Source organism: Choloepus didactylus, chromosome 4 (assembly GCF_015220235.1).
Source record: "Choloepus didactylus isolate mChoDid1 chromosome 4, mChoDid1.pri, whole genome shotgun sequence".
NCBI classification, from domain to species: domain Eukaryota; kingdom Metazoa; phylum Chordata; class Mammalia; order Pilosa; family Megalonychidae; genus Choloepus; species Choloepus didactylus.
The window spans coordinates 19,160,462-19,178,742 of NC_051310.1; the positions used below are offsets into that span (position 1 = coordinate 19,160,462).

The 18,281-nt window shown below is 41.5% G+C and overlaps 1 protein-coding gene across 5 annotated transcripts in view; it reads left to right on the plus strand.

Moving 5' to 3' along the window:
- Positions 1-18,281, plus strand: part of FOXN3 (forkhead box N3) — a 387,204-nt gene that overhangs the window by 100,366 nt on the left and 268,557 nt on the right. For 4 of the 5 annotated variants that reach the window (XM_037832096.1, XM_037832095.1, XM_037832094.1 and 1 more), the window contains exon 2: positions 7,831-7,945. The gene's annotated coding sequence lies outside the window, so the exon portion shown is untranslated. Of the gene's footprint in view, positions 1-505; positions 595-7,830; positions 7,946-18,281 lie in introns of those variants that run through there. The other variant, XM_037832097.1, reaches the window with a different exon arrangement.

Below are 18,281 nucleotides of genomic sequence, written 5' to 3' on the forward strand. Positions count from 1 at the left end.
CAGGCTACCCTGGCACCATGGATCATTGCAGCCATCTGGATTTTTGAGGTGTACTATATGTATTTAGTCCATCATTTGATAATGTTAAAAATATATTAAAGCAGTGTGAGACTAAAGGAGAAAGAAGATGAATGCTGGCATTCCCCTGAGGTTCATGGGTGAAGGAATTAACACAGCATGGCACTCTACCCTAGCTGTGTTTGTTTCCATGGCAACAGCTACGTACATGTTTCAGACTATCTACAGTGACACAGTTGCAGAAATAGTAGCTTGCAGGTTTCTGATATCGCATCAGTGGACAGGCAGCACGCACTGTATTAAGTAAGTGTAAAAGAATTTAAAATATAGCTCTTGATTCAGATGTATATTAGCTCAGCTGAGCCACGTGTGGGGGTTGCGGCGTCCCCCTTCCTCACAACAGCAAAAATCTGGGCAAAGTTGAAAGTTGCAAGATTCCACCAGTCAAACAATTGTCCTTTCTTGGGTAAATATCATCAAATGAAACAAATGTGAGTGAGTTACAAAGGTAAGAAAATGGCCTTGGCAGATGACATATTTAAGAAGAATATTGTCAGTGAAGCCTTTTTTTTGGAGGTGAGTAGCAATGGGTAAGGAACAAAATCTTTGGTTGAAAATAGCTGAGTCTTAAAGCAAATCTAATTTGCAACAAAATCTTTTAACTGCTGCTGAGTTTATGGCAACTGAGGTCTTTGAATACATCATCGTAGAAATTTCTTGTATGTAAAAAAAGATCAGGTGAGGAGCAGAGAGGTTGATTTGGGTGTGCAGTTAAAAGCAAAATTGGGGCTCCATTGTCTTTTCTGAATGCTTATGTAAATATCTCACTTCTTGCTGGGATGACCCTGGGTTGTCTTTGACATTTGTTGGTACTTTTCGTATGGTTTGCTGGTCTTTGTGTTTATATTATGCCGCCACATTGTAGCCTGATATGACTTCAGTGCTGGTTAGAGGGCAACCAAGTATAGATGATTGGCTCTGTAAGTGTGTGACTTAGTAATCAAATTGTACGGTAATTTAGAGGGAGAGGAGAAGTGTTCGAATGGGTATTTATTTACATGCTAGCAGCCTAGGTATTAGGTTAATGGATTTCAGTGTGCACGGTATGATTGTGGGAGCTTTCAAGTATGTTGTAGTTCAATTTATCCTGAGTTTTTAATGTCAAAATATTTTTATTTATGTCCATTATTAAGTTTAAGCACACATTTACCTTATAGTTTTATTATTCACATTTCAGTGCAGAGAATGTAAAATGGCATGGTAATTTAAGCTAATCTATTCACTTAAGGAGGATTAGTTTCCTAACCACAAATGGACTTTTACAAAAAGTGGCTAAAGACATGCAACTCTTTTGGTATGTATGAGACTATTTTTTACGTGCATGGGGGCTAACTGTAGTACCTCCTGTTTGTTATTTTGCACAGTAATTATTTGATTAGACGTTAAGAAAACAACTATGGGGTGCTCTGGAGCTTCTGAACATCTGGGCATGTGGAAGGCTGGGACAGCTTTTCAATTATAAATCAATGACTTGACCCTGGAGCGTTCAGCACTCCAGTGGACAGAGATGGTTCATCTTTCCAAATAAGGTGATCCAGAATGAAACTGATGCTGAAGCCTCCCATTTGTGCACATCTGTGGTCTCGTTCCAGAGCAGCCCCTCTGCCACTCTCCCCTCTGTGGAGTTTCAAGACCCCAGCCTGTCTTTGCAGAGAGCCCCTCCCCTGTGCCCTGCCTTGCCTAGGACAGGCCTCATGTACCCAGGTGGGCAGCTTCTCCCTGTGACAGCTGCCTGCAGCCACCTGTATGGCCCCTCCCCTTGTCATGGGCAGAGGGACTGTCTACCATTGGTGTGAGTTTTACTTTATTTCATTCTTAAACTTTTTATTTTGAAGTAATTTCAAACTTACGAGATAGTTGCAAAAAAGAATACAAAACCCATAAAGAGAAGTCCAGCATACCCTCCACCCTGATCCACCAACTTTTAACATTTTGCCACATATACTGTACCGTTCTATCCATCCATTTATCTATCCATCCTTCCATCTAGCCACCCGCCCATTCATCCATCTATCATCTATCTCTATTTTTTAAACATTTGCAAGTAGGTTCATGCTCCTTGAACTCTTAATATTTCCATGTATAGTTCCTAAAATCAAGGATACTCACTTATGTATCCACCTTAAGTGCAGTTATGAAGTTCAAGAAATTTAACATTGATATAAAACTTACAGTCTATATTCCAACTTTTTCATGTGTGCCAATAATGTTGTTTGTGCTGGTTTGAATCAATTATGTCCCCCACAAAAGCCATGTTCTTTTAATCCAATCTTGTGGGTACAGACTTATTATGGGTGGAATCTTTTGATTAAGTTATTTGCATGGAGATATGACCCACCTAACTGTGGGTGGGACTGTTGATTAGATTATTTCCATGGAGGTGTGACCCTGCTCATTCAGGGTGGGTCTTGATTAATTTACTGGAGTCCTTAAGAGGGCTCAGGAGCTGACACAGACTGGGACACTTGGAGATGGAGACAGAAAGATGTTTAGAGATGCTGAGCTAAGAGATGAAGCCCAGAGTTTGCCCTGGAGAAGTTAAGTGACAATCCACAGATGCCTAAGGAGCAAACCACTGGAATCAGAAGCTGAAAGCGGCACAACCCGGGAGCAAAGGACCAGCAGATGCTAGCTACATACCTTCCCAGCTGACAGAGGTGTTCCGGACGCCATCGGCCTTTCTTCAGTGAAAGTATCCTCTTGTTAATGCCTTAGTTTGGACACTTTTATGGCCATAGAACTGTAAATTTGTGAACTAGTAACCCCTCATTGTAAAAGCCAATCCATTTCTGGTGTTTTGCATTCTGGCTGCTTTAGCAAACCGGAACAGTGTTTGGGGCCTTTTCTCTTCTGTTATTAGATCCAGTCCAGGCTCATATATTGCATTTAATTGTCACTGTCTCTTTAGAAGCTTTAAAAAAAAACATTGTGGATGGTATGAGAGTTTACATAAAGTTCTGTTATTGCATTTGAGGGGCCCTGGAAATACAAGGTCATTAACCTTGGGCTTTGAAACTGGAAATCAAGAACGATTTAATGAATCACTTTGGGCAACTCTTTCCATTTTGTTTCCTTGGAAGTGCTAGAGAAGTCCTTTCTAACAGTTAGGGCTTTTCCATATTTTTTTAAAATCATGATCCACAGTTCCAGAAATATTTTCCACTGTAAAAATAAATAAAAAATAAAACAGTGTATGCCATATTATTTCAACTCTTTCTTAAGAACAGAAAAACACATAAACCTAAATTTAAAGCCAATTCCAAGCCCTAGGCTGAACCAGTTATTTGAATGTAAAATCCTGGCAGTACTTGTAGGAAACACAATTGCTTCCATTTGAAGGGCCAGGAAATTGATTTAGAAAAAAATAAATTTGAGGGATTCCTAAATAGTGGCAGCATGGAATGAATAAGAGAAAAAAGAAAGTACAGACGGGTCTTATTAACAATCTTAAATGGAAATAGAATTGCCGGAATAAACTTCCTGAGGCCTAGCTCAGATGGCATTAACTACTGCCCGGTAACTTCGGAAGGTTCTAGGTGACCAGGGGATAAAAGGCCAATCCTTAGCCTGTCATCGAGGGCATTCCACCATCAGTCCCCTTGCAGCCGCCTTCTCACTGTGTCGTTTTTGTTAAGCATCCTGTGCCACTGCCCTAGGATACTAAATGTCGTGTGCTGACCATGCCAGGAAGCTTCCAGACTTTTGCTCTCGCTGTTCCCTCTGCCCAGATCCTTTCTGCCCACCTTCACTTCACAAGGGCAGCTTAAATTCTAGCTCCTCCGTAAAACCTTACAGCTCCCCCCTCTCATCCTCATCAGGATTTCTCCACCCTCCATGTTCCCATAACAGTTCCTTTGTCTTTGATTATAGCATCTCAACCTTTTTATTAAGATCAGTTGGGGAACTCCTCAACTGTGATGTAAACTTCTTAAAGACAAAGACCATGACTACTTCTGTAGCTTTCTCCATACTTAGAACAGACTGAACTGTGGTATTTACTTGAATTCTTGAAACCTTGTAAAGGTGTACATTGTTGAGCCACCCTCAAATGCTTATTCTCTCTGCTTCAAGAGTGTATTGGGTACTGAGATTCCTAAGGCCATGCCAATCAGCTCCAGGTATCTGGATCAGTTCAGCCACTTTCAGATGCTTCCCAACTTCCTGGTGTTGGGCACCTAAACATGGTACCAGATGAATGGCTGAATTTTTTATATTCTTGGCATCATGAGATCTTAGAGCCAGAAGGAACCTAAGGGAGCTACAGTCCTCAAAGAGAGAGTAATGAACCCGAACTGTTAAGTGGCATTTCTAAAGCCTCATGGTTGGTGGGTTGACCCACGTGGGTGGACACAGCCAACATCTCTCTGCCTCTTGATCCTGTCTACTGGCCAAGCCATCTCAGAGGGGTGGGGCCCGGTTCCATTTAGGACATCACCAGCCAACTCCTGAGTTCTGCTCCGAGTTTGGATCGACTCATCTTCTCTACGTAAACACCACCATCCAAAAACAATCCTGTTAAAGGCTCTTGGCTAAAGGCTGGTATCAGTAGGATAGAATTAAAAACAAAAGTGGACTGAGAGCTGGACCCAGGGGACTGGGAGTGATGCAAACAATTCATTCGCCAGGGCCGCCTCGCCGTGGACAAGGCAGCTGCCGACTTCAGTCAAGTCCAGACCCTTAAAAAGAGTGGAAAAAAGCAAGCACATACTTTCCAGCGCCCGGGCACTGTGCAGCCTGGCCAGCTGGGCGCAGCACCACGGCAAAGATCTCTTCAGTTTCAGAAATACGAGACTCTGACCTTGCACACAGGGAGGAGAGTGCGGCTTGCAACTGGACCTGGGTTGGCGTTACGTTTCTAGGCTTAATTCTGCCCGTGGTTTTATCAGACACTGCTCCATATGAAGCCCAAAGAAAGAACCAGCCTCCAAGCTGACATAAGGAGCAAACTGTTCCAGGAGAGATGTGTGTGTGTGCGTGTGTGTGTGTGTGCGCGCACGTGTGTGCGTGCATAACGGCATTCATCTGAGTCTGACAGACTTTTTAAGAGGAACTCTTGGTTTTCCTTGTAAATGTGTTCTTCCTCTTGCCCAGAGTTAGCCTGTTAAGGGAATAAAGCTCAATTCAGGTCTTGTGAGTTGGAAGCCTGATTAATCTCCCTGCCAGTTACATATGGAAATAAATTACTAAATGGTCCATCTGGGACTAAACTACTGCAGAGATGATAAATTACTGCCATCATATATGTCTGTGTTGCTGAAGACTGAGTTGTGCTTACCACGAGCTGCTGAAAGATAACTGGATACCCTATCATGGTCAGAGGAATTAAAAAAAAAAAAAAATTACAAGTAAAAATTTACCTTGAACAGATTCTTGGGAGAGTGGTTTGGTTGACGCCAGTTTTGTTCCTCAGAACTGTTGAGTCTGCAGATATTTCAAAGGAGTGTCTCAAGGTCATACGAAACATTTTTCTTGTATTTTCAATGAACAATACAACACAATTATTATTACACAAAATGTCTCTATGAAAAGGATAATTCTATACCTCCGTGTAGTATTGTGCTTTGTAACTTTCATAGCAATTTCCTTTCTATTTTCTTTCTTAAATTTCAAAGAAGGTGGGGCAGGTCAGTGCCTCTATTTCTTGATAGATGAAAAACTAAGGTTTTGGAGGACTTAGTGTCTTGCCCATAATGACTCAGATATTTAAAGGGCAGAGCTGGGACAAGCAACCAAATATTGCTGCTTCTGAATCCAGCATCATTTTATCCAGAGACTTGTATGACGTCATAAACAATTTCAGTATCTCAACATTCATTTAGCAGCATCAGGAAATAAAGTATTCTATTCATGTGACTTTTCTAGAAGCAAAAGCGTAACTTCTTGGTCATAGAAAGTATTTTTTCTCTAATTGGAGATGTTGAGTATTACTTAAAGTATTACTTAACTTTTTCTTGTGACAACTTATTTTATGACTCTAAAACCGGAGATGTCCTCAGGGGCTTTTAGATGTGGTAGCTTTTTGCCTTTTTACGGAATGGCCCGAGGCTGCTGTGATATTCAGATTCTTGTGTTTACTTTAAAATTTTCTTTTGTGTTCTTCCACCTGGGCAAAAAAAAACCCTTCAGCTGTTAATCCCTGACCCAGCCAAGGTACCCCACTCTAGAAAATACAGTGCAGAAAGTACAGAAGAGCAAATGGATTTAGAAGTCTTTAAGTCTCCTAGTTTATCAGGTGTTAATTTCTAAACATAAGCAATGGGTGCAGTCTGGGTGGTCTTCACAAAAGAAAGAGAAACCACAGGCCCCAAGCATTTACCTGTATGTATCTGGAAGTAGCTTGTCTCACCCAGCTTGCCTTCAGGTCTCTCATGCACCAGCCAAAATTGGTTACTCCATTCCCGAGTAGGCCTTGCGTGTCCTCCTCGCTCAGCCTTTGCTTGGACTGCTGCCCGTTCCCATTCCCTCCAGTGGAAACCCAGTGGAAACCTCATGGCACATTATTACTGTCATTGTCTTCATGATGCTTTCTCTTACTTGCTCCTCCACCACCCCCAACCCCACCCCCAAGCCAGAAACAAATGTCTCCTTGAAAACCTGTGTTAGAGGAAATATCAGAGTCTGTCTGTGAGTTGCTTGTGTAAACTTCTTATCTCCCAGAGTGGACAGTACATTTCTCAATGGCAGGAAGTTTATCATCTTCTCTCTCTCGAACCCATCCTCGGTCCCCAAGCTCTAGCACAATGCTTTGTCCCTACTAGGAGTTTAACACCTAGTAGTGTAATTTTATTTTACAACAATAGAATAAATGTCTTTGAATGGATAAATTCATGATCTAGGGTACATCAGAATCACTTGGAGGGCTTGTTAAAACACAGATTGCTGGGTTCCACCTCCAGATATTCTGATTCAGCAGGTCTTGGGAGGAGGCCAAGGATATTCATTTCCAACAAGCTCTCAGGTAAAACTGATGTTACTGGTCCAGTGACTACAGTTTGAGAATCTCTGATCTAATGAATACATATTATAACATTTTCACACTAAAGCTCTTAGGACAATACCTTTCTTTTCATTAGAGTCTATTGATTTGTCTTCCTTGAGGTCTAAGCTAAAAAAAGTTCTATCAGAAACTACAATCTCTCTCATGTGCCAAACTGTCCTGTTTTGCAAAATTATGGTCAACTGTAGCCCAATAATTTGCAGCTCATTTAGTGAACTTTAGCTGATAGGATCTTTTTCTCCAGAAGGAGAGTCAGAGTACTTCTATTTTACAACAGCAGAATAGATACTAACAGGTGTAGTGAGTCATTGACTTTGCATCCCATCCATCTGGTCTACCTAGTGGATCCAGGCTGATCCATCTCATGGAATATTGGCCTTGAGTACTTGTTGGTGCTCTGATGTTTTTCTTTTATATAAACAAGGGTATAAGTGTGGCTGTGGTAACATAAGACAATCTCACAAATGTTTCAATGGCAACTATATAAAATAAGATAACATTGTGATGTCCATGGCCTGTGTTTTCAAATTTCTGGGTCATTTATGCTCCATGAGGCAGTTGCAAGAAGATTCCATCATGAAAGACCCAGAGCTTCAATAACTATCCGCGAAATAAAGAGGCACTGTTGCAATTGGCTTTTTCGCTGCAGTGCATCATTTTTTAGAGTCAGACCAGAGATGCTGCCCATTGCGGTTGAGAGTGACCTTTCTCCTCCTCTGCTCTAATCCTGCCTTCCTTCTGCTCCTCTCCATCAGCCACTCGAAGCACCATCTCCTAGAAGACCAGTGTTTTAGTGCTTATGGAGGCCCCTCTGTCCTTTCTGTGACGGGAGCGATGCTGACCTCATTTCCTGGACCCATTTCGACTCAGGTAATCACACTCGCCTTCCCCAGCTCACCTACCTCTTACATAGATCGCATTTAATAAATGAAATACCAAAGCTGTATTTAAATGCAAATGCCAAATTGATTGTTTCTCCATCAGTTGGTATCTTCCCCCTCTCCCTCTGAGTCTTCTTAATGATCAATTTATGCAGCTGATCAGACTGACAGTGTGGTCAATCCAATTTAGGTATTAAGATAATTGAAAACATGGAATCACCTCTATTTATAATTTTGTTGTGTGATATAGACACCAAGCAACTGGAACATTGCTGGTTATTTTTGTATATAAACTAGTATCGACAGTAGTTCCTCTAAATCATTTCCTTTCCTCTAAGATCATGTGTACTCTAATTATTTTAATCTTTTTTAATGTTGTTTTAATGTTGTACATTTTGGATAAGTTCAATAAGTATTATTCAGTTTCTGTTGTGTGTTCTTGGGACAGATGGTGATAAAGAGATATAAGAATTTTCTCTTTTCTCATGGACTCATGGTTTAGCCAAAGATCCAGGATTCACTCACAAGAAAATGGGAAGTAGTGGTGCTTGGTTTGGGGTCAGGCTGTGCACTAACAGTAGTTCTCTGTAGAGAGACTTAAATGATTGGGATTGAAATAATTAGGGAAGAATTCATGGAAGAGAGAGGACCTTGGATGGGTGTCAGCACTGTATACCATTTGGCCAGGCAGAGGGAGGAGGGTGGCATCGTGCCCTGGCATGGAGGTGGGAATGAGCCAGATGGGCCAGGTCACAAGGGCCCTGGCTGCCTGGACCAGAAGCCTTGAAGGACACTCATCCTCTGTCCCAAACCAGACCCAGATCCCCCCTCATTCCCTTAAGGATTCTGGAGTAGAGCTGCCAGGGGAAACCCATCTGCCCTGATACAGAGGGGTCTTGGCTGGCCATGTCCTCCAGCGAACAGCAGTCAAGTCATCCCAGCAGCCCTGACTTGGCCACTGCCCACTGGCCTTTTCTTTCTCTTTGGGTTTGTCCACACGCTGTCTCTGCTTGCCTACCTGATTATTTCTTCTTCTTTGATGCACCCACCTACCCCAAGCTCTGCCTGGCAAGCTTGAACTTGACAAGGCCCTGGGATCAACCAGAGGCTGCATGAGGTCAATACCTGGAGACCTTCAAAGTGTGATTCTGAGCTGAGAAGCCAAGTTGAAGGGTAGGAAGCAAAAACCAAGAACATATGTTCTAAGTTGTTGCTGAGAGCTTATCAAAAATGTTCTGAAAGTCAAAATTCAGGGAGGGTCTCAAGGCTGAAAGCTGGGGCCACTGGCAGAGACGGGGAGCCAACTGCATTGATTATGGATGGCACAGCAAATCCTGCCCACACCTAGCTCTCTTCTAGTGCTGCTTTTTATCAAGCTGCATAAAGCGGTGGTAGCATTCCCCACTTTGGGTCTTAAAGGCGCTGCTGAGAGTTGCCTGCCGAGGCTCTTGCTCTTCCTGCCAAGCCATGCCCTGGCCACACTCCACCTGCCTTAGTGAGCTCAGATGCTGCTGGAGCTGAGGTGCTCCCTGACTGAGCACCTTGGACCTTCCTAGAATCACAACCCTGGATCACCACCCAACAGGAAGTGGCAAAAGATAATTAGAATTGGAAGAACTGGAATGACAGTACTTGTATTTTCCTTCCACTGAAGTGATTGACTAATAGATTATTTCCCTGATGCTTCTTAACCTAGACCAGGAGCCAGCAAACTATGGGCCACGGGCCAGTCTACCACCTGTGTGTGCACAATGGGCAAGCTAAGAATGGTTTTAATATTTTTAAGTAGTTAGAAAAAATCAATAGAAAAATAATATTTTGTGACTCATTGAAATTATATGGAATGCAAATGTCAGTGTCTGTAGGTAAAATTTTATTGGAACATAGCCATATCCATTCATTTATCTATTATCCATGGCTGCTTTTGTATTACAACAGCTGAGTTAAACAGTTACAATAAAGACCATAAAATATTTCTATCTGATGCTTTACAGAAAAAGTTTGCTGACCCCTGAGCTAGGCACTTGTGTGACTCAAATCTTTATAATATGTGTTTGAGGTTTGGAACTTTTTCCAGGAAAGAAACTGACATCAATCAAAGGATGGGTAGTAGTTGAATAGGAAAGAGAGAAAGGGAAAGATTGAGATTGGGATAGGGAATTGGCCATGAATTTTTCCATTCATTCCATTAGCTTTCAGTCATATCTAGAAACAGCACTGAGGCTGTTTTCATTTCAGGAACCTACATATTAGACCCGTCTTTAGAAAAAGGCATTCAGATTTCCCAGATTAACCTAAATGTTGGAAGAAATAAACACCAAATTAAAACCAACCCTTCATTTTGGAAATTTTTTTTTAAGTGTCACTGGCTATTTTATTTAAAACCAAGTAAAAATTTTGTTTAAAATCAAGTAATCATTGAAGGCCTGCCATGGGTAAACTGTGGCATTTAATTTTGGCAATATTTTCCCAGTGTGAGAGAATTCTATGATATTGTCAAATGAATGCTATGGCAAAAAGTTGGCAACATGGGTTCTAGTCCTGATGACCAGGTGAGCCAGGGAAGGCTGTGGTATATTAGGGTAACAAGCACACCCCCAAATCTCAGGGGCTTAGTACAATGCAAGTTTATTCCTCATTCACCCAGTGTTGAACTGGTCTAGTGTGGCTCCCCTCCATTCCATGTTCTGATGTTGCAAGCCTCCTCCAGCTTTGACAACTATCTTTGAAATGTGACTTGCATGGTTGCTGCAGTGAGGAAAAGAGGAAAAAAGAGAATGGGAAAACTCACACCCATTCTTAGGTGCCTTACACTAGAAGTGACTCAGGCCATGTCCACATCCACAGTCGATTAGCCAGAATTAGTCACGTGACCCTGCCTTGCTGCCAGGAGGCTGGGAAGTGTGGGTGAGCACATGGGATACTTGGGGGAGGGGTGGCACTGCCTCTACAACTCTGGCTCACAGTCCACAATTTTTCTGTGCTTTTGCTCATCTTTAGGATAATTAGCCCAGTCTTACATCTTCAAACATAGTTTAGAAAAGGTTCAAATAAGATACATGAATGAACTTTAAAAGGTATAACACATTGTAAAATGTGTAAGGCATAATTGTTACCAAAGGGTAAATTTCTTTATTGAATGTTGAAGGGTGGTGGGCTGGGTCCAGTCTCCTGGTTTATGCCAGTTGACCCAGCTTAATTATTATATAGAGCTCCGTTTCATACCCAGAAATATCCTGGTTTACACAATAAATTATGTGATCACCCTAGCTTGACCCCACTGGTCTCGCTCTAAGACTTATGTCAGCTACTGTTTAATGAGCCATTTCTAAGAGTCAGACACTATGCTAAGTTTTTTGCCTGCAATGCTTCATTTAATTCCCAAAACAAACAAATGAGGTAGGTACAGGTGGGTACAGGTACTACCGCACTAAGATTAAGGAACAGAGATGCAGAAGGGCTTGGGTTTTTCACGATCACACAGCTAGCGAGCAGCAGTGCTTTGATTCGAACCCGGGTCTGTCCACCATAGCGTCTCTTTTTGTAAGCATTCCTGGGGCTATCTCACTCACCCACTACCAGGACTGCACCCTGGCTATGTGAAGGTCCCACTTTCATGACACTGGCTTGGGAATCTGTTATCACACCACAGACTGCTGCGAAGGTACAGCCCCTTGATTCTGCAGATGAGAAGATGGAGGGATGGAGTGGCTACAGGATATGGCACAGCCAGAAATAGCAGGACCACAGCTAGTGTGCAGCCTCCTAAGTTCTGGTTTGGTGAACGCTCCACTCTCCCTGTCCTACATAGACAAATACTGCTTGTTTTAAAACTAGGAGCTGACTTTTTTTTATTATTATGGCAACATATATACATGTATAACATTTCCCATTTTAACTACCTTCAAGCACACAATTCAGGGACATTAATTATACTGTGCTGCAGTCACCACTATGCATGACCAAAACTTTTCTATCACCCCAAACTCTCTCTACTCATTAAGCATTGACTCCTAATTCCCCTCCCCACCAGCCACTGGTAATCTAAAATCTGCTCTCTGTCTCTATGATTATGTATACTCTAGTTATTTCATATAAGTGGAATCAGCTCTTTGTGTCTGGCTTGTTTCACTTAGCATCATGTCTTCAAGTTTCATCCATGTTGTGGCATGTATCAAAACTTTGGTTCTTTGTTACAGCTAAATAATATTCCACTGTATGTGTATACCACATTTTATTTCTCCATTCACCCGATGGTGGACACTTGGGTGGCTTCCACCTTTTGGCAACTGTGAATAATGCTGCTATGAACAAGTGTCTAGTTGAGTCCCTGCTGTCAATTCTTTGGGGCATATACCTAGAAGTGGGATTGCTGGGCCATATGGTAATCCTAAGTTTAATTTTTTGAGGAATCTGGTACTGCGTTATAGAGAGAAAAGATTGTATTTTGAAATCCAGTGTGGAGTAAAGCTCTAGCCAGTGAAGACTTGCCATGTGCTATGCAGTTAATGCAAACAGGCACCTTGGCAACACAAACAGCGAGGAGAAACTGAGCTCTCTGTTCAGGGAGAATATTTACAAATTTATTAAAATAAATAAATAAATAAATAAATAAAGCCTAACCACAACCAAAGACCCCCCTGCTTACAGAGTAACATCAAGTAAAGACCCCTTCTACTCATGAGACAGTATTGTAATTTTGCTGGCTCTTGGCCATACTAATCAGTGTTCAAAACCAACCGAGTCAAAGGGAACAGCCATAGAAGAAGGAACTTTATGTGGCATAGTCCTCTGTTTCGTTGCTTGCTTCAAGAAACCTCCCAGAAAATTATACATGTGGTACTAAAGAAAACTAAAGGCATTCCATTATGAAAGAAAAATTAGATGGAAATTTCTAATACTGTCTCATAAACAGTACAGGAATAACTTGAAAATATTCTGCTTTAAGCATGCATTTAATTTGTGCTCTGGGAACCAAATAATGTTGCAAAGATAAAACATTCTAATAATGATTTATGTAAATTTATTTGTACAAAGTAATGGTGTAGTTGCCTATAGCAAATTGCTTGGAATATGAAGTGACATTTATGAGGTCTTTTTTTCCTCTGAATGAATACAATGGAGGAAATGAGAGACTCCGGAAAGGAAAAACAAAATCCATGTTCAGAATGGAGTCTGCTGCCTTGCAAGGTGCAGACAGCTGGATGGGTTATAGGGTATGTGAATAAAGCGTCAACACACCCCCAAACTCAGTTCAATGCATCTTACTCTGACATTCTCATTCTTTAAGCCACTTTACAAGACACAGAAAGAATGTGTGTACTTGATACTTAGAGCACGAGAACCCTACAATTTAATGATCAAAAATTGCTCAGACACCAACAATCTTTCAGAATAGCCCATGGAAGTATAAGTCGCTTGTTTTCATGCACCCTGCTCAACAGGGTACTTCCAACATGGGGTGCAAAGAGCAAATGTAAATAGAAATCTGGTAATTAATCTCAATACCTAGTTACTTTAGTACCAAAGAAAGTTATATTTGAGTCATAAATGGGGCCCAAATTTTATTCCCCACTCCCCCCTCCCCCCAAATCTACTTCCTCTATTACTGATTCACAGACCTCCAGGGAGTTTCCCACTGGCTGCCCAGAATTACACTATCCTGGGAGAAATGGGTTTGCTTAATTGAATAGGATGGCAACAGGGTCGGCAACTGTAGCAGGGCCAAAGCCTGGAGGCTATAGTCATGGCTCCTGAGAGAGGACGTAAAGGCTGAAGAGGACTTCAAAATGGAATGAAAACAGCACTGGCTGCGAGGGAAGGAAGGATGGCTGGGGTTCTTAGCAATTCCAGTTCAAGCATTTACACTGCAAAGGCTGTAGCTTGGGGCAGGGTTGGCTTCGGTGAAGGGACCACAGTGCCCACCGTGAGGCAGTGGATGTCAGGGCAAGACTATCAGCTTTAGTTTCCTCTTCCTAGCTGAATGACTTCGTGTGTCCTGTCTGAGCTGTGCAATCCTAGAAAATAACAGAAGGTGTCTGAGCCTCCATTTCCCCATCTGTAAAATGGGGATAATGATATTTACCTTATAGGGATGGTGTGAGAATTAAATAATTCTTATGAAGTACTTTGTACAGTGCATGACAGATAATAGACACTCATGCTATGGTAGCATTTAAATGATCATAAGTGTTATTACTTAAGAAGATATGTTCCTGACAATTGGAAATGAGATTAAAAACCATCTTTATCTTAGATGAGAATTAACCTAAGAATTAATCTAAGGGTGAATGTGAGAATTCATTCATTTACTCATCAGCAAACAGCTCCTGATGTCTAAGGCTCTTTGCAAGCTGTTTGGAGGGGAACAAGAGGCCATATTCAGAATTCTCTTCCCAAGGGATAATGGAGATTGTTTATTTTATTTCTGCCTCAGAAATATTGTACTTTTCAATATTATCACAAATGCCAAAAAAAATGACTAGATGCCTATTTACACATGACAAATAGGTGCTGTGCAGGCCACATTAATATACCTGGTCTTTGTCTTCCAGGAATTGAGAAATTAAGTCGGTCTAAATCCTTATTTGTTCCTGAAAGCCCTGGTTCTGGTCCAGAGGTGCAAGTTCCTTCCCTTAGAGCGGTAACCTTGGCTGTCCGTAGAGCAGGCTCATGTAGAGAAGATGGAAAGTCTTTGCTCATTTGGTCCTTCTGCTGCTTCTGCCTGCCAAAGAAGGCATCTGGGTTCTTTGGAGGTGTTTTCTTGACCATTGTGTTAGTTTGCCAGCACTGCCAGGGAAAATACCGCACAGTGGGTTGGCTTAAACAACAAGGATTTATTGTCCCACAGTGTGGAGGCTAGAAGTCCAAGATCAAGATGGCAGCAGGGCTGCACTTTCTCCAGGGGCAGCAGTGTCCTGGTGATGACAGTCCTCCCCCACGGGGCGAGCTCTCTCTTCTCTCTGGCTTCTTTTGATTTTTGGCGTCTACCAGTTTCTGGCTTCAACTGACTGTCTCCAAATTTCTTCTCTTTGTAAAGCTTCCCAGCATATGGATTAAGGGCCCCCTTGATTCAATTGGCCTCATCAAAGAGAAGATCCTATTCACAAATGAGTCCCTGCCTTAACTAATAATAACATTTTCAAAGTTCCTGTTCACAAATGGGTTCCAACCTACAGGACTGCAGATTAAGAGTTGAACGTGTCTTTTGTGGGGTGCATAATTCAATCCCCAACAGCTACCGTAGGCCAGGCCCCCAGGTAGGAGAGTGTGAATATCCCCTCGGGTTAGAATTCATTTCTATAAGAAGCATATGCACTACTTACCTGTAGATAAGGAAAAGATAAGAAGATAAGGAAATGTGAAACATTGTGAAGTAAAATGAAAAATAAACCTGGATTCCCAGATTTGGGGTCCAGTTTGATCTATTTCAGCGGCTCCTGCACATGGGGGACCTCCTGGGTGGAAGGCAGAGGGAATTCAGAAGTGCCCTCAGTGAGCTAACACTGTGTACGGGAGAGAGACACACTAAACAAATATGCACAAATTAAGTGAGCACCAATGAAGTTTTTCCCAGTCCAAGGCAAAATGAAAAAAATAAGCTCAAGATAGTGAGTTTAATTTCCTTACCGGGCAAAATAAAAAGTTGGCAACCTATGTCTTAGGTCTATCCCTGAAACTATTTTTGAAATTTTATTGCTGTGTGAAATCCAAATCTGGGAACCTGCTTGACTTGGGTTCCTTTGCCCCTTCTCAGTTCTATTCTTCCCTTCTCCTACCGCTGTTTACTGGTGGACGTCAGCCTGTGGTTTCACCTTATTAAAAACAAGTATAGAAGTATTAAATACATACCAACTTTCCTCCTGATATAATGAGGGGTAAAAAAGCTTTGAAAAGATGAGTAGGCATCTGTCCATAGCACTCTGGGTTAAAATACAAAGTCACAGATTTATCTTCTGGTGGAAATTGGGCACACCCATCTCCAACACAGGGGTGGGACATTCCGTTCCTCTTAAAGACCCCATGGGAAATGCTGAGCTATGTATTATGCCAACGGGCCTGCATATTACCTGCCACCATATTTTGGATATATTTATGTGTCCACATTTATTTTATTCTCACTCTGGCACGTGCCTGTGACCTCCTAAAGTAGATATTTGGATATTAGCTGGGGACTGAGTCATTTGGGGCCAAACTCATGATATCAGCGTAACACAGGTAAGGAGTTTTGGGTTTAATAAGATGGAATGAGGCTCAAAGGAACAGCTGAGACTCAGAGCAGGCCTGTATACCAGGGAGTCTGAAGAGGCAGAACTATTTTGAAGTTGATGTCTCTTGAAAGAGAATGGCATCCAAATTGGCTGCATCAATCTGATGCCTCATAATGAAAGGGGGGAGTAAGCTTTTGTCAAGGGTGTAATCGCACACCAAAGCCCAGTCAGATGGCCTCAGACGCTGTGCAAGATGTGTTTGTTTGTGAGATAAACACATTTAACAGCAAGTACTTTAACCCTATTCTTCAGCATTACTTTATTCCTGACGGAACTGAGGAGATTTAACTGCCTTTGATTTTTTTTCTCCTGAATAACAGAGGATATTATTACTTTACAATGATACATATTTTTCCAGGTGAACAATAAGAGGCAGGAATTGGTTGTAGCAGGTACCAGAAGGCCTGAATTAGCCACCAATTAGCACTTAATAGACTTTCGCTGTGATTAGTTTGGTCTGGCAAACGGTCTCCCTGTCTCCTGAATCATAATCTTTGGTGAACTGGTAGAGAATCAGGCAATAATGAGTTCTTTTTGAGAACTGTATGATTTGTAGTGTCCTATCAGGCACCTTATAAGGTAACTAAGGAAATGGCCTGCTGGCTACTATTTAACAGTGCGTGTGGCTGGATGAAAGGCAGTTAGGTGCTTGATACATATTTAAGCAGTGATGACCTATTCTTATGACATTTAGCTTTATTTCTCATGCAAATGTAACTGCAACATTATACTTAGTTACAATAATTTATTGTTATAAATACATGTAATGCATATGTGTATATAGATAAATACATGTGTATATGTATGTCTGTATGTGTGTATAAATAATGTCATTTGACTCTGAGACTGTTCACAGGGTTCAGTTTCCTTAAGATGTTGAAATATTTAAATTAACACCCTTATAACTGGGTTCAGTCTTATATCATTCACTCTCCATTTATCTTTTAGCTCTCCTACTTGGGACACATAAGTGGCCTCTAGATGTACATGTGCTTAACTGAATAAAAATGTCAACAAGCTGCTATTTATTTTATTAAACAGTTTGAGTAGCGATGTTTGGTCTGATTGCCAGAAATTGTTAGCTTATCACTGAACTGTCCTGATGATTCCTATTATTCAATTTGCATTGCTTATGATAATAATTCTGACTACATAAAAGAGCATGATGCTTTTATTTGTACAGTTCTTTCATTAATAATTTAATTGACTATCATATCCATGTGGTTTTGCAGCACCTACATCAACATAGTTAGAAATTGGCCCTGGACCTCCTAGGAAATCAGAATTTAGGTATAAATGGTAAGCTTATGGCAGGGGTGAGGGTGGCAGACAGGTCCTTGGGTGTGGACTTCCAACTAGTTGGCCATACATTTCACTTATGAATGAATGGATATACATTTCATTTATGAACGAATGGCTATACATTTTACTTAATGGCTGTGCATTTCACTTCCAAGCATTTCACTGATTCACCAGCAGTGACTGATCTGGTCATTTTAACAACCTAAGAAACTAGATCATGGGATAGTTATTTTGGTCATGAAACTGACAAGACTGGTACTGATTCATAAATGAAAAAGGTAATGATGGCTAAAATGATAAATCTGGCCCAAAATGATCATATCAGTGCAAACACAGTCTATTCTATCAGCCTGTTCTATACAAATGATAAAGATTAAAGGGGTCACACCTTACCCTCCTCTAGACTGCATCCCAACTGTGTAAGGTACACCTGCAGGAAAATTTAGTTTGTTGATTTTTTAATGTAAGCAAATACTACAAGTGTTCTGGTTTGCTAATGCTGCTGGAATGCAAAACACCAGAGATGGATTCGCTTTTATAAAGGGGGTTTATTTGGTTACACAGTTACAGTCTTAAGGCCATAAAGTGTCCAAGGTAACACATCAACAATCGGGTACCTTCACTGGAGGATGGCCAATGGTGTCCCGAAAACTTCTGTTAGCTGGAAGGCACGTGGCTGGCATCTGCTCCAGAGTTCTGGTTTCAAAATGGCTTTCCCCCAGCATGTTCCTCTCTAGGCTGCAGTTCCTCAAA